Below are 13,146 nucleotides of genomic sequence, written 5' to 3'. Positions count from 1 at the left end.
TTGAGGAGGGCACCTGTTGGGATGAGCACTGGGTGCTGTATGTAAGCAATGACTCACAGCGGTGAATCAAAAACCAAGAGCATACTTTACACACTGTATGTTAGCCAATTTGACAATAAATTATATTAAAAATATGCAGCAAAATATGAGACAGTGTATGGCCAATGGGCTATTACTTGAGGAACCCTGATCTAGAGCAAGGTGGTCTAAGAGAATGTTCTGCAAAAATAGAAGGGTTTTATTTTGCACTATTCTTTACAGAAGCCATTGGGACAAGTGGCTACTGAATACTTGAAATATGACTAGTGCAAAGGAGGCACTGACTTTTTAGAGCCTGGGTGATGCCTGGCTCTCCTACTACACTGTATAACCTTTGAGGGAGGGGCTGACATCTGCTTTGTTCACTGCTCTCATTCCAAGATATAACACAAAATTTGGCAAAATGTAGGCATATAATAGTTATATATTGAATGAAATACAGGAGGCCCATGGAAAAAAACATTCTAATGCTGAGTAAAACTGGTTTCCTCAATGACTTTTATATACTAATATGAACTTTGTGAATTTTCAAAAAATGGGTTGTCAATTACAGCATTCTCCAAAATAGCAGGAACCTTCATATTTTGTGCCTGTTTCTTAACACTTCACTTCACTGCAACTTGAGAAATGCTGTTCTTGATCTTATACCAGAGAACAAAAGTAGTTCTTGCAACTCATATTTTCTAGTCTAGTTCAGGCTCAAAGTCAAAGCTTTATAATGGTAAAAGTTGTGTGTGTGTGTGTGTGTGTGTGTGTGTGTGTGTGTGTGTGTTTGTAATAGGCTCAATTAAAGTTAAAAATAGGTAAACAAAATAGTATGATTCAGAATTACAGAGAGTTTGAAACCACTGACTTAGGAAACCTCATGGATATGGCTGTGGCAGGAAGTGGCTGCTGGAAAAGAATTCAGTTATTCAATATATTTGCCAATACTTCCACCCCACAGGTTGATAGCAAAAATATCAGAAGAATAGCAAAGACCAACTACTATTTAACTTTTTTTTCTTTTTGCCTAGGGAACTCTTTGTCCTCAGAGGTAAGAGATACCCTCTAATGCTTATCACTCTCTGGATTTCATTACCCTCCTTCTCTATGCTGTATAGGTTAGACTAACCATGTTAGATGCTGCATGCTCATCATTATTGAGTAGAAACATAAAAAATAAGAATATTTAAAGATGGCTGCAAATTATCTGTCATTTTTCTCATTGAAACGTGGTGTCTACACTCTATCCCTTGAATCTGAACAGGCCCTGTGACTGCTTTGAGCAGTAGAATACAGAAGTGATGCTACTAGCTTTGTCCCCAGGCTGTAATCCACTATCAGCTTCCTGTCTCTTGGGACACTCTCTTTGGAAGCCCTGAGCTACCAGGTAAGAAATTCAACTGCTGTGGGACCACCATGTTGTAGGGGCACGTGAGGTGTTTAGTCAATAGTCCCAGCTGAACCCAGCCTCCCATCCATCTACTCCTAAGGTACCATCCATTCCAAAAGACTATCTCCTCCAAGGCACTGAGGAGAAGCCTTGTTGGACTTTCCAATCCAGCACATTTGCAACTGACTAACATCAAGTAACCTCTGTTGATGTCCAACGGAAGAATAATCTCCTTACCCAAATTTCTGACCCATAAAAACCATGATACATAATGAAATCCCATTGTTCTATGCTACTAAATTTGGAGATTGTTTTCTTTTTTTTTAATTTTTTTTTAACGTTTATTTATTTTTGGGACAGAGACAGAGCATGAACGGGGGAGGGGCAGAGAGAGAGGGAGACACAGAATCGGAAGCAGGATCCAGGCTCTGAGCCATCAGCCCAGAGCCCGACGCGGGGCTCGAACTCACGGACCGCGAGATCGTGACCTGAGCTGAAGTCGGACGCTTAACCGACTGAGCCACCCAGGCGCCCCTGAGATTGTTTTCTTATATAACAATAAATAAGTAGAGTAGAATGAAATGATTCTAAGTGCAAATGATTCAAAGAGGACCACGAAGGAATTAATTTCCTAGTAGTCCTGACAACAGAGAGAGGTCTAAGAGGAAAATCATCTTGTTTGTAATGTGACCTGCAACATGTAAAACCTAATGCAAATATTCAGTGTACCATTTCCCCTATTCTTTGCTTGCTGGGCTTAAACTTTTATTTGGTTCAGTTACAGAAGCTTTCTGAGCTTCAGTTTCTCCTTCATAAAAATAAAGATTACAATGCCTGATCATTTCACAGAACTTTAAGACAATAAAATAATTTAATTAGCAGAAAGAAAGAAAAGAGAAAACTAATGTTGCCTCAAGGCCTAGTACATGGCAGGCATGAACCAGCTGAACTCCCAACTGCAGATGGGTGACAAGAGGACAGACTTGGCATCAGGAGACTGAGTAAAATTAACTATGAGATATTAGATAAGCCATTGACATCTCTAAGAAATCCTGTTCCAAATTTACAATGAAGGGGATTGCTACTTTATCCATTAACCTCACTAGGTCTTTTGTATTGGGATTCAAATATGTCCAACTGCTATTAACAGAGCTTATGAAGCTAAAACATGCTAGAAAATATGAAATCTTAATGTTGACCACTGAGGATGACGAGTCTATTATTTTCCTGGACCTAAAACCTCTAGATCCATGTTTCGGTTTCATGTCATTGCGATTTGTGATAAGGACAACAGTCATTCCTACAGAAAAGATGCTTGTGTCTTACCTTCCACTTCCCCTTAGTCACGTGCAAGCCAGCTCTGGTTTCACAGTAACATTCAGGCCCACTTTACCACTACATGCCTATCCTCAATTGACCAGACAGCTTTGTTCAACTTCCTAGAATCTTTTAGCACTGCTGAGTAAAATTAATTCCAAGCAATCTGATCATTTGTGGGTATCATTGAGAACTCTGTTCTTATACCTACAATTCTGTATGAGTCAGTGGCTTGTCAATTCTGTTTAGCAGGGTATTATTTTGTATAAGAGACTTCAGTAGTATGTGTGGCTCTAAGCAAGAAGCTTGGTAGTGAAATGATCAGGTCAGAAATTGGAAACCTGGGCCTTAGTTCTGATTCAAGGACATTTTTGCTATATGACCTTAAGGAAATAACTAACTCCTTGAGATTTAATTTCATCCGTAGAACAGTGCCCCATTTCACTGGCCCATTATAAAGTAAAATGACATAACGCATGTAACAAAACTAATTTTTTCTACACCTGAGTTGGGCACACTGATCATAGACAGAAAGAGACATGTGCATGAGCATTCAGCTTTTCCACTAAGAAGACATAAGCCCCAGTACTTTAAAACAGGAGAGTCAGTCATGGTCCTCATGTTTTTCTCAGGTGACTAAATGTATAAAAAATAAGAACACAGGCTCTATGACCAATTGCCTGCATGCACATCTTTGCTTTGCCACTTTCTAGAAATTTGACTTTGATCACATAATTTAACCTCTTTGGGCCTCATTATCCGTATCTGCACAATGTATATTTGTTCAATAAATGCTTATTGATGACAAACAAATATACATGATTGATAGGAATCACTTACTTTATGGGGTCAGTTATTACATCTATGTAAATACTCTTTACTGTGGTGTTTCTCAAAGCCTGAATGCTGGAAAGTTTGCATCAAAAGGAGGTGGCCACATAATATAGTGGCCAAGAGCATAGGCTCAGGAACCAAAGCCTGTATTCAAATCCCAGCTTTGCTGCTTACTAGCATTATGTCCTTGGCTAAAAAACAAAACAAAAAAATAAACAAACAAAAACAAACAAACTCTGCCTCCATTTCTCTTATAAAATACAGGTTAACAAAATGTAGTGTTTTCTGATTTTAAAGAAGTTAACATTAATAAAATACTCATAACAGTGTCTGGTATATAGTAAACACAATGCGTTAGAAAAAAGTATTACATCAGGGAAGAAAGGCTTGATACAATGCTGGTTTCTGGGTCCCAGTCATGACCAGATAAATCAGAATCTATTGAACCTGTGGCATTTTAACAAGCTCTCTAGATAATTCTTAAATACATTAAAGTTTGAAAGACACTGCTTTGGTTATAAGGAGCCTTGATGAACTGATTCCACAGGGGCAACTGATATAGTAAAATCCAACTTTACTTTTTATGCCAGTGTCTTAGGTCTGAAAATCCCCAAATCCTTATGGGAGATTTTTCCCCAAATCAAATTAAATAGACCAATAAAACACACTTCTGGATTAGCATCTCAAATCATAATTCTGAGTATGCAGATTTCCTGGACTTGTTTTTTATAAGATGACTTCTCTTCCTTGATCAGTTTCCCTAGGATAAATGTTACTCATTATCCACATCCTTGCTCCTCTGAGGACTGGATATAACCTTATCACTCAATTCCTCAGTGAGTCTCTGGGCCTAGTTGGAGAGCAGCTCTAACAGCAAATGCCAGTTAACCATGACCATGACAGTTTTAGTGGTTTGTTTCTCCCCCAGAAGGGGATCTAGAGTTGCTGCAAAAAAAAAATTGCTACTTTCCATATTTATTTTGTCATTGGCGGCATTCCTACAGTTAAGCTGGATGTCCCAATGAAGTGCAAAAAATGGGACCATAATTTGAAGACAGTTTTTTTTTAATGTTAACTTGTTTTCTTTTTTTATTTTTTTAAAATTTACATCCAAATTAGTTAGCATCTAGTGCAACAATGACTTCAGGAGTAGATTCCTTAGTGCCCCTTACCCTTTAGCCCATCCCCCCTCCCACACCCCTCCCATAACCCTCAGTTTGTTCTCCATACTTATGAGTCTCTTCTGTTTTGTCCCCCTCCCTGTTTTTATATGACAGTTTTTCATGTTAAAGTAACAAAACCCCTCAGAGGCCAAAGGCATTGGCTTCACTGACTATCTGAAAACAATTGAGGCGTTGGAGCTATGCTGCCAGCTTTTGTTGCCACCAAATAGAGTCAAAGTCTGAGATACTGGGGGTGGGCTTTAACATGGGGATTTGGGGGTGGGCACAATTCAGCCTGTATTGATGATGCCGATGACAACAATGACGACAATGATTAATGCCAGTCAGTTGTTGAAATTATATTTTTTTTATATTATGTCAGCTATGAACTTCATCTATAAAAATAGTGAATGCCTATTTCAGGTCCTTTGATGCTTCTAGGGTCGTAAAGTCACTGCTTCATATGGGAGAGAGTGGAAAAACCTCTTAGTACCAAATAGGAGCTAGATTAGTTGTCAGAATCTGGTGGAGTCATATTAATGAGCAGAACTATAAAGTGAAGATCTATAAATTCTGACTGCTGTAGTGCTAGCTCTGTCTGACATACAGTCAGCATTCTAACATGTCTGCTTTCTTTGGAATGTTGCTACCAAATTTGGCTTAAATTACCTCCAAAGGACAACGCCAGCCTTTTTCCAAGACTCTAACATGGCACCAAGACATAACTTAAGCAATAATCTGTACACCTTCAGCATGTTGTTATAGATGCAATTCTAGTTACACTTTCTTCTTCACCTTCTTTCTCACCAATAACATCAAATACTCATGACCAACACAGGTCAGGTATTTCCCATAAGATCCAAACCAAAGTTGCCCCCAAAGTTTTTCAAAAATAGTTTTAAAAAACCAACATAATAATGGCAAACTTTTGTCTCACTAATAACAGAGTGATTTCTTAAAGACTCTGTCAAACCAATAGCCTAGTGTTAAGGTTCTAGATCGCTAGAGAAATATCCTCCCCAAACTCTCAGGCAATTAAAAAAAATGTGTCTGTATGTTGGCTCTTACATAGATCAGATGACCTTAATTCTGTTCCGTGAACACCATAAAAATCTTCACTAACATATGTTCACACATACATAAAGATAGATATGAATGAATATATATGCATGCACACATCATGTCTGTGTACATATATGTGTGTACCCATCACATTATCATTTTGGCAGGCCACGTTGGAAAGTTTAAAGAATATAACGCTTTCACTAATAATTCTAAACTGAAGAAATAGATCAGTAGAGAGGATACATCAGAAGAATAAAACAGATGAGACGGGAAAACATGGCAAATTGGAGGCACATAGTATCTTGCACCTGTATCTGTCCCACAAAACGCATGCAAGAAATGTTTGTAGGTATGTAAGTTACGGTAAATCTTTAACATCCTTATGAAACAAATTTACTTATTGTTAATTCTTTAATCTTGATGAAATTTAGACATCTCTGTAGCAACCCAGGTGTTGTGTTACACACTTTGATCTGTAAATATATCAAGCTGTTTAAAGATTACATAATACTGCAATTAGATAGCTTTAGTTTGTTCAGACAATAGCTGGATAAAACATTATTTCTTTTTTAAATGTTAATTAATTTATTTAGAGAGAGAGATAGAGAGCACAAGCTGGGGAGGGGTAGAGAGGGAGAGAGAGAATCCCAAGCAGGTTCCACAATGCCAGTGCAGAGCCCAACGTGGGGCTCAGTCCCATAAACAATGAGCTCATGACCTGAGCCAAAGCCAACAGTCGGACACTCAACCGAGGCACCCAGGTGCCCCAAAACTTTCTATTTAAATTGAATGATATGACTGTCAGTAGAAGAATTGCCCTTCATAATTTGGTTTGGAAGGTAAAAATGATTTACTTTATATCCCCATTTGGGAGTGTACATTTTATTTTATAAAACATACATACACACATATGTTTACATATCCATGTGCATATGAAGATTTTGGAGGAAAATACATCAACATTGTTCAGGGGTTCTTTTTGGGTTTGAGATTAGGAGTGATTTTCGATTTCTTTTTATTTTTTTTTTACATTTTCCATAATGAAAACAGATTTCTTCTAAAATCAGAAAAAAATACCCTCAAGTCTACAGGTTGTTTTGAACAAAAGAGGGTTCAGCCCTCTTAGGCAGGATCCTTGGGATTAAGGGAATGCAAAGTGACACCGTGTCATTGCCTGTTTTCAGTTCACTGCTATTCCTAACACATTTCTACACGTTGCATATTGGATTAAACATACTGGCAACATTCAAGGTGATGTAGGGACTGAATGCTTTGAAAGTTCTTGCATTTCATTGACTCATACCTAATGTCTCAATGGATCTAATTATTTTGCTTCCTTAGTGAGTTGAGTAAAATGGACCAAGCTAAGAGTGCAGTGACATGGGAACAAGTCCCAGCTTCCTCAAACATTAAGTAGGTGTGTGGGTGTCAGGGGCAAGGACTGACTCTGAATCTCCACATCCTGATTCACACTCTGGCTGATACCCACAAACCCCCCTCTCAGGTGGCAGGGCTGAGCGAGTCAACAAAGGACACGTGAAATGCTTCAATAACAGCAAAGAATGATACAAGGCAGTATGTGAGACATGAATATCTTGAGGGAAATGCTTGTCCTTTTCTATTATTTTATTTACGTTCATCTGTTACTCAAGTTACTTAGAGTGTTAGGTCATGTAGGAGTTCAGTATCCATTTCTGTATTTTGGTTAAAAGTATACTTAAAAGCATTTCTAAATCAGTACTTTTAACAAAAGAACTTTATTTTCAGATCTTTTTCAACACTAACTGATGCTTTCCTGTTAGGAGTTTAGAATAATGACACTGCAGCATTAACTCAGGACAACTATTTGTCAAGCATTTGAAGATGACCAATCAAAATCGCAGATGGAGAGGTGATTTCTTTAAGAGGAAATCCCTACCATAGAGAATGAAGTTCAAATGAAACAGGTGCACAGAGAGGGAGAATTTGTGGGCATTGATTCTACGTGGAACCTGGAGCATAGACTCCATTTGAAATACCAGAATATTTAATACCAGAAATTCCAGTCAAACATTTTACTTTTGAAATATACGGAAAATGTCTAGCACAGTAAAGAATGACTTTTTACAACTGTGTCATTGAAACTATTGGGCCAATGTACGTAAATGTGGATTTAGGATTTTCCTCCTTTATTCTATTTTGACTATTCTGAGTTCATGGGAATATTTTAAGGCCTTCTGTTATTTTGGTTCTGCAGATGTGGTCTCAGAACCTTTTATTGCTCAGTTTCTATCAACTAACCAATGATGAATGTCACTTCCATAAAGTAAGAAAACAGCAGGCATGAAAGACGAGGGTTTTCCAGTTGTCTTGATTTCTCTGCAGGAATAAAGACTCTTCAGAAAGCAACACTTTAATGCTAGAAGAAATATATTAAATAAAATTTTCTCCTCAGGCCATTGGCCTCAGTCTCTATTTTACACACATCATTGTAAGGTAATTTCAATTGCAATAAGCCTGATTTAAACAGAATTTGGTGATATGAACATTTATTTCCTGATCATTTTAAGTATTGTATTTTGAATAATTAGTACTCAAACATTGTGCATTATCATTTTATTTCAAATTAATATTGGTTCTTAGATGTGGTAAATTAATACATGTTAATAATAATAACAACAAGAATAGGATTGTGATAATAAGCCAATGTCAATGAAATCACTTAGGTTCTCCCTAATTTCTGACTCTGATAACTTTACAGTACCCCAGCCTGGGCAGGTATTTATGTAGTTTGCATATGCGTATGACTGTGAATACATATCAATGGTGGTCCATGCCAGATTTACTTCTGTTAAGTAAATTAATCAGACTACAGTGTACTTCCCTACTGAACATTTACTGTTGGATCATGTAACTCTTGCACCAAATAAACCAAAAAATATCCTTTAAATCATGCAGACATGATATAAGTACATATTAAAATAAATCAATGTGATCTATTAATGAGTTCTGTATTAATCCCTCTCCCTCTCAAAGTATAATTAATATTTGGATATATCTCATTAAGTATAAATTAATTTTCAAAACCACTGACACTAGAGAATTGTAATTATTTAATATATGAACTATAGCATACTATTGCTTTTTAATTAAAATCAGATACCTTATTTCCCTACTGTACTTTCAGGCAAACATTTGTCATTTTAAAGCTTAGGATATGATTTTATATTTCTTCACCTTTTCAAAATCAATGAAATACATTCATCCTTTGCAACAAACAGATTAGCAGTTTTGAGTTCAGGCTCTGAAAGCAGTCTACCTGGGTCCAAAACCCAGTTTTATCAATTACTAGCTATTTAAACTCAGTTACTTCATCACTCTTAATTTTGTTTCTCTCTTTTTTTTTTTAAATTTTAGAGAAAAAGAGAGAGAGAGAGCATGTGAGCTGAGGAAAGGAGCAGACGGCAGAAGAGAGAGAATCCCAAGCAGGTTCTACAGGGTTTATCCCACAACCCTGGGATCATGACCTGAGCCAAAATCAAGTGTCGGACACTCAACTGACTGAGCCATGCAGGCGCCTCTCTCTTTTTTATCTGTAAACTGAAGGTTAGTAAAAGTACATAACTCATATACTTATTGCAAAGGATAAGTGATATAGTACAAAAAGAAGATTTAGGATATTATTTGAGCACAGCTGCCAAAGGAAAAATCTTTGTCTATGGCATGGACAGCAGAAAGAAATTAAAGACTGCTAAGTACCCATATTAAAATACAGATGCCAAGATAACAGAAACACAGAATAAGAAAGGATTAAAATGTCACAAAGGGATTAATGGGATTTCTCATTAACCAAGGTAGCCAGTGCAGAGTCAATGTATTCTGAGGATACTTGCTCAAGATGATTCTGGAAAAGTGATTTCTAGGTGGCAAGGAAATGGAGCCAGTAGAAAGGTGGCAGAATGGAACAAAAAGTGGGCAACCTGGGAATCCACAAAACTCATGGGTGGAATTGTAAGTTTATTTGAAGATGAATAATGATGCCATTGAGAACTTGAGTGGGGAAGTGGCATTACTAAAAGAAGGCTCCTGAGCTTTCCCTGGTAGGACTGAATATGGAGGAGATACAAGATTACAGACAGGAATGTCAGGTAAAAATATTACTCTTACTCTGAGTAGTTTTACAAACTTATGATTTCATGAGTTACAGGAAAAATAGTGACAGTCAAATGTGTGTGAGTGTGTGTAAGACTTTCAAATAAAGAGTGGAGAATAATGGCATATCCTACATATTCTCCAGAAACAATACATAACAAGAAAAACAAATGGAACTAGAAAAATACCCAATTCATGTGTAATTAAAAGATAAAAAGAAATTACCTCTGTGGAAAAAGAAGAGGAAAGAAAAGAACAGGGAGGAGGAGGAGGAGAGGGGGAAAAGGGAGGGGTGGGTGAAAGAAAAAACACCTATCCCCAGTGAGCTATCTTTTCGGCTTTTACAGAAAACCTTTGCCAGGAGTAAGAATGTCAGGAAAGAGAGAGGAGGTGAGCCAGTGGCAGGTATAAAACTGAGCCAAATATTACTACAAATAGAGAAGGGGGGGGGGGGGGGAAGAGTTCCTTTTAAGTGTACAAGACCAAAAAAAGAGTCATGCGGTTTGAGAACAATTACTGCAGGAAAGCACATGACATCTGAGGTTGCAATCTGGAAACATTACCTCTAGGAAAGAAGATTAAGAGGAAATTTTAGAAATCATTTAGGAAGTAAAAAATTAGCAAATGGGACATTTAGGGTCCTACTGTGAAAAAAAGAAGCAACAAATTAGAGGTTATATAGAATCCCTCTCTTTCTCAAAAGCAAAAATGAAAAGGAAACAAAAGTAAAGAAATACAAGAGTACCACTGAAGACTCCATCTTACATAACATCAAAAATTTTCCAAGTGATTATATGAAAACTATAGAAATCTACACAACAAAATTATAATATAGCAGGAAAGGAGGACCAAGGTGTTTAAATCGATGAAACTCCATATCCTCATATGAAACTACGAACATTAACCATATACAGAAAAACATAAAGCTAAACATTTCAAAATGAGTTAAAGACGATGAGAGAAAAACATTTTTTAAAAACTATTTATTTATTTATTTATTTATTTATTTATTTAGAGAGAGCGTGCACAAGAAAAGGAGGGGCAGAGAGGGAAGGAGAGAAAGAATCCCAAGCAGGCTTCACATTGTTAGTGCAGAGCCTGACGCAGGGCCCAATCTCATGAACTGTGAGATTGTGACCTGAGCTGAAATCAAGAATCAGATGCCCAACTGAATGAGCCACTCAGGTGCCCCTGAAAAAAACACCTTAACAGAGAAATTAAAATGTAAAACAATAATCAGATAGTAAAGAAGCATTTTTAAAAAGAGAAATACCTGATTAATCTAAAAATCAATGAAAGAAAAAGGCAAAAATTATCTCAGACCTTAGGATTAATTTTAATAATGTCGATGAAAAAAAAGACACAAATGAAAATCTAATAAGGGATTGAAGGAATGGAGAAAAAAATGTCAATGAAATGAAATTGAGATAAATAAATTGAAAAGATCAAGAGAAAGTGGCTGAAAGAGAATGCAGGCAAAAAATATAAAATGGAACAGTACTAATATTTAAAATTGAAATCCAAGAACGTTTCAAAAAACAATAGACCTGCATTTGCATACTAAAAGTGACACTAGATATCTGGAAAAAGATATGTGAGTAAACGTATAAGACTTGATTAATAAATAAAATACCCTTGATGATTTCAAGGATTTTTAGATCATATAATTTATAAAAGCAAAAGAATTAATCCAGAGATTATAAACCTCCAAAGAGATATAAAGTAAGGCAACAATGGAGCAGAATTAAACAACAAAACAAAAATTTATAGAACAAAATACATACTAAATATGAAATCTATATAATATGATAAAAGGAGTATCTCAACCAAAGATAGTGGGTGACCATTTGTCAAAAAGGATCAAGTTAGATACATACCTCACAATACACAAGGATAAATTTCAATTGATTTATAGGTCTAAATATAAAAAATTAAACCATATTGCAAAATAACATGTGTGAATTCTACTATAATCTGTCCTGTTTACATGTGAAGGTTTAGAAACTATAGTTCAAAATCCAAATACAATAAAAGAAAACACGATAAATGTGACAGAAAATAATTGCCATAAATACATTCAAAAGAAAACTGACAAACTGAGTGCAAATGTTTGTAAAGTGTATTACAGATAGAGTGTTAATATCATATAATCATAGGTAATATACAGAATCTTACCCATTTAGTGGGTTTGTAATAATGACCAACTACATGGTAGAAAAATAAGCAAAAGACAAAACCAGCTCACAAGAAAGATGCAAAATGTGTTTAAACATAAGGAAAATGCTGGGGCGCCTGGGTGTCTCAGTCGTTTGAGCGCCCAACTTTAGCTCAGGTCATGGTCTCACAGTTGGTGAGCCTGAGCCCCACATTGAGCTCTGTGCTGACAGCTCAGAGCCTGGAGCTGCTTCAGATTCTGTCTCCCTCTCTCTCTGCCCCATCGCCACTCATGCTCTGTCTCTCTCTGTCTTAAAAATAAATAAAACATTAAAAAATTTTTTTAAAATAAGGAAAATGCTCAGCCTCACCCTGAATTTGAGAAATGCACATGCAAATCACTAAGATACTATTTTTCATTGGCAAAAATGAAACAAGACAACAACACATTCTCTGGGTGAAGTTCAAGTGAAAGAGGAACTCTCAGCAATGCAATTTTGAATGCAAATTAGTATAAATTTTGTAGGGGGGAATTTAGTAACATTTAATCAATAAAACTGCATATGCCCCCAAAAGTCAACATCTAGAAATTCTCCTTGAGTTACCGTTTGTAATTTCTTAAACCTGATATAAAGCCAAATGCCTATACACAAAATTGAAAACAAGCCACCTTGTTTTACTGTTGAATATGATGTTAGTTGTAGATTTAGCTTTTATAGCCTTTGTTATGTTGCGGTATATTCCTTCTATACCTAATTTGTTGAGAAATTTTATCATGAAAGCAAGGCAACTGCAAAAAGTCAGGGTTAAGGCAACAGAGAAAATTTTGAGTGAGACAGTGGTTCAATGTGCAGTCTCTGTAAAGGTGAAGGGCAGGGTTCTTGAGGAAAAACACTCAACACTGCATAATTCTATGGTTGTCTTATGCAGAGTCAAAATGGCAGCTGGTTTGATACTCTGTATTAAAAGCTGCTTCAACCTGTTTCAACAGAATGTTCAAACATTTGGTTTGATTCTTCATTTGGTTAAATTTCAATTTTTGATATGACCCAATGTATTATTTGTATA

At 36.4% G+C, this 13,146-nt stretch overlaps 1 protein-coding gene across 2 annotated transcripts in view; it reads right to left on the bottom strand.

Annotated features, from left to right (window-relative positions):
- Positions 1–13,146, bottom strand: part of DPP10 (dipeptidyl peptidase like 10) — a 653,109-nt gene that overhangs the window by 259,780 nt on the left and 380,183 nt on the right. The window lies entirely within an intron of this gene.

This window comes from Prionailurus viverrinus, chromosome C1, assembly GCF_022837055.1.
Source record: "Prionailurus viverrinus isolate Anna chromosome C1, UM_Priviv_1.0, whole genome shotgun sequence".
Classification (NCBI taxonomy): domain Eukaryota; kingdom Metazoa; phylum Chordata; class Mammalia; order Carnivora; family Felidae; genus Prionailurus; species Prionailurus viverrinus.
This window is presented reverse-complemented; position numbering and strand designations above follow the sequence as displayed.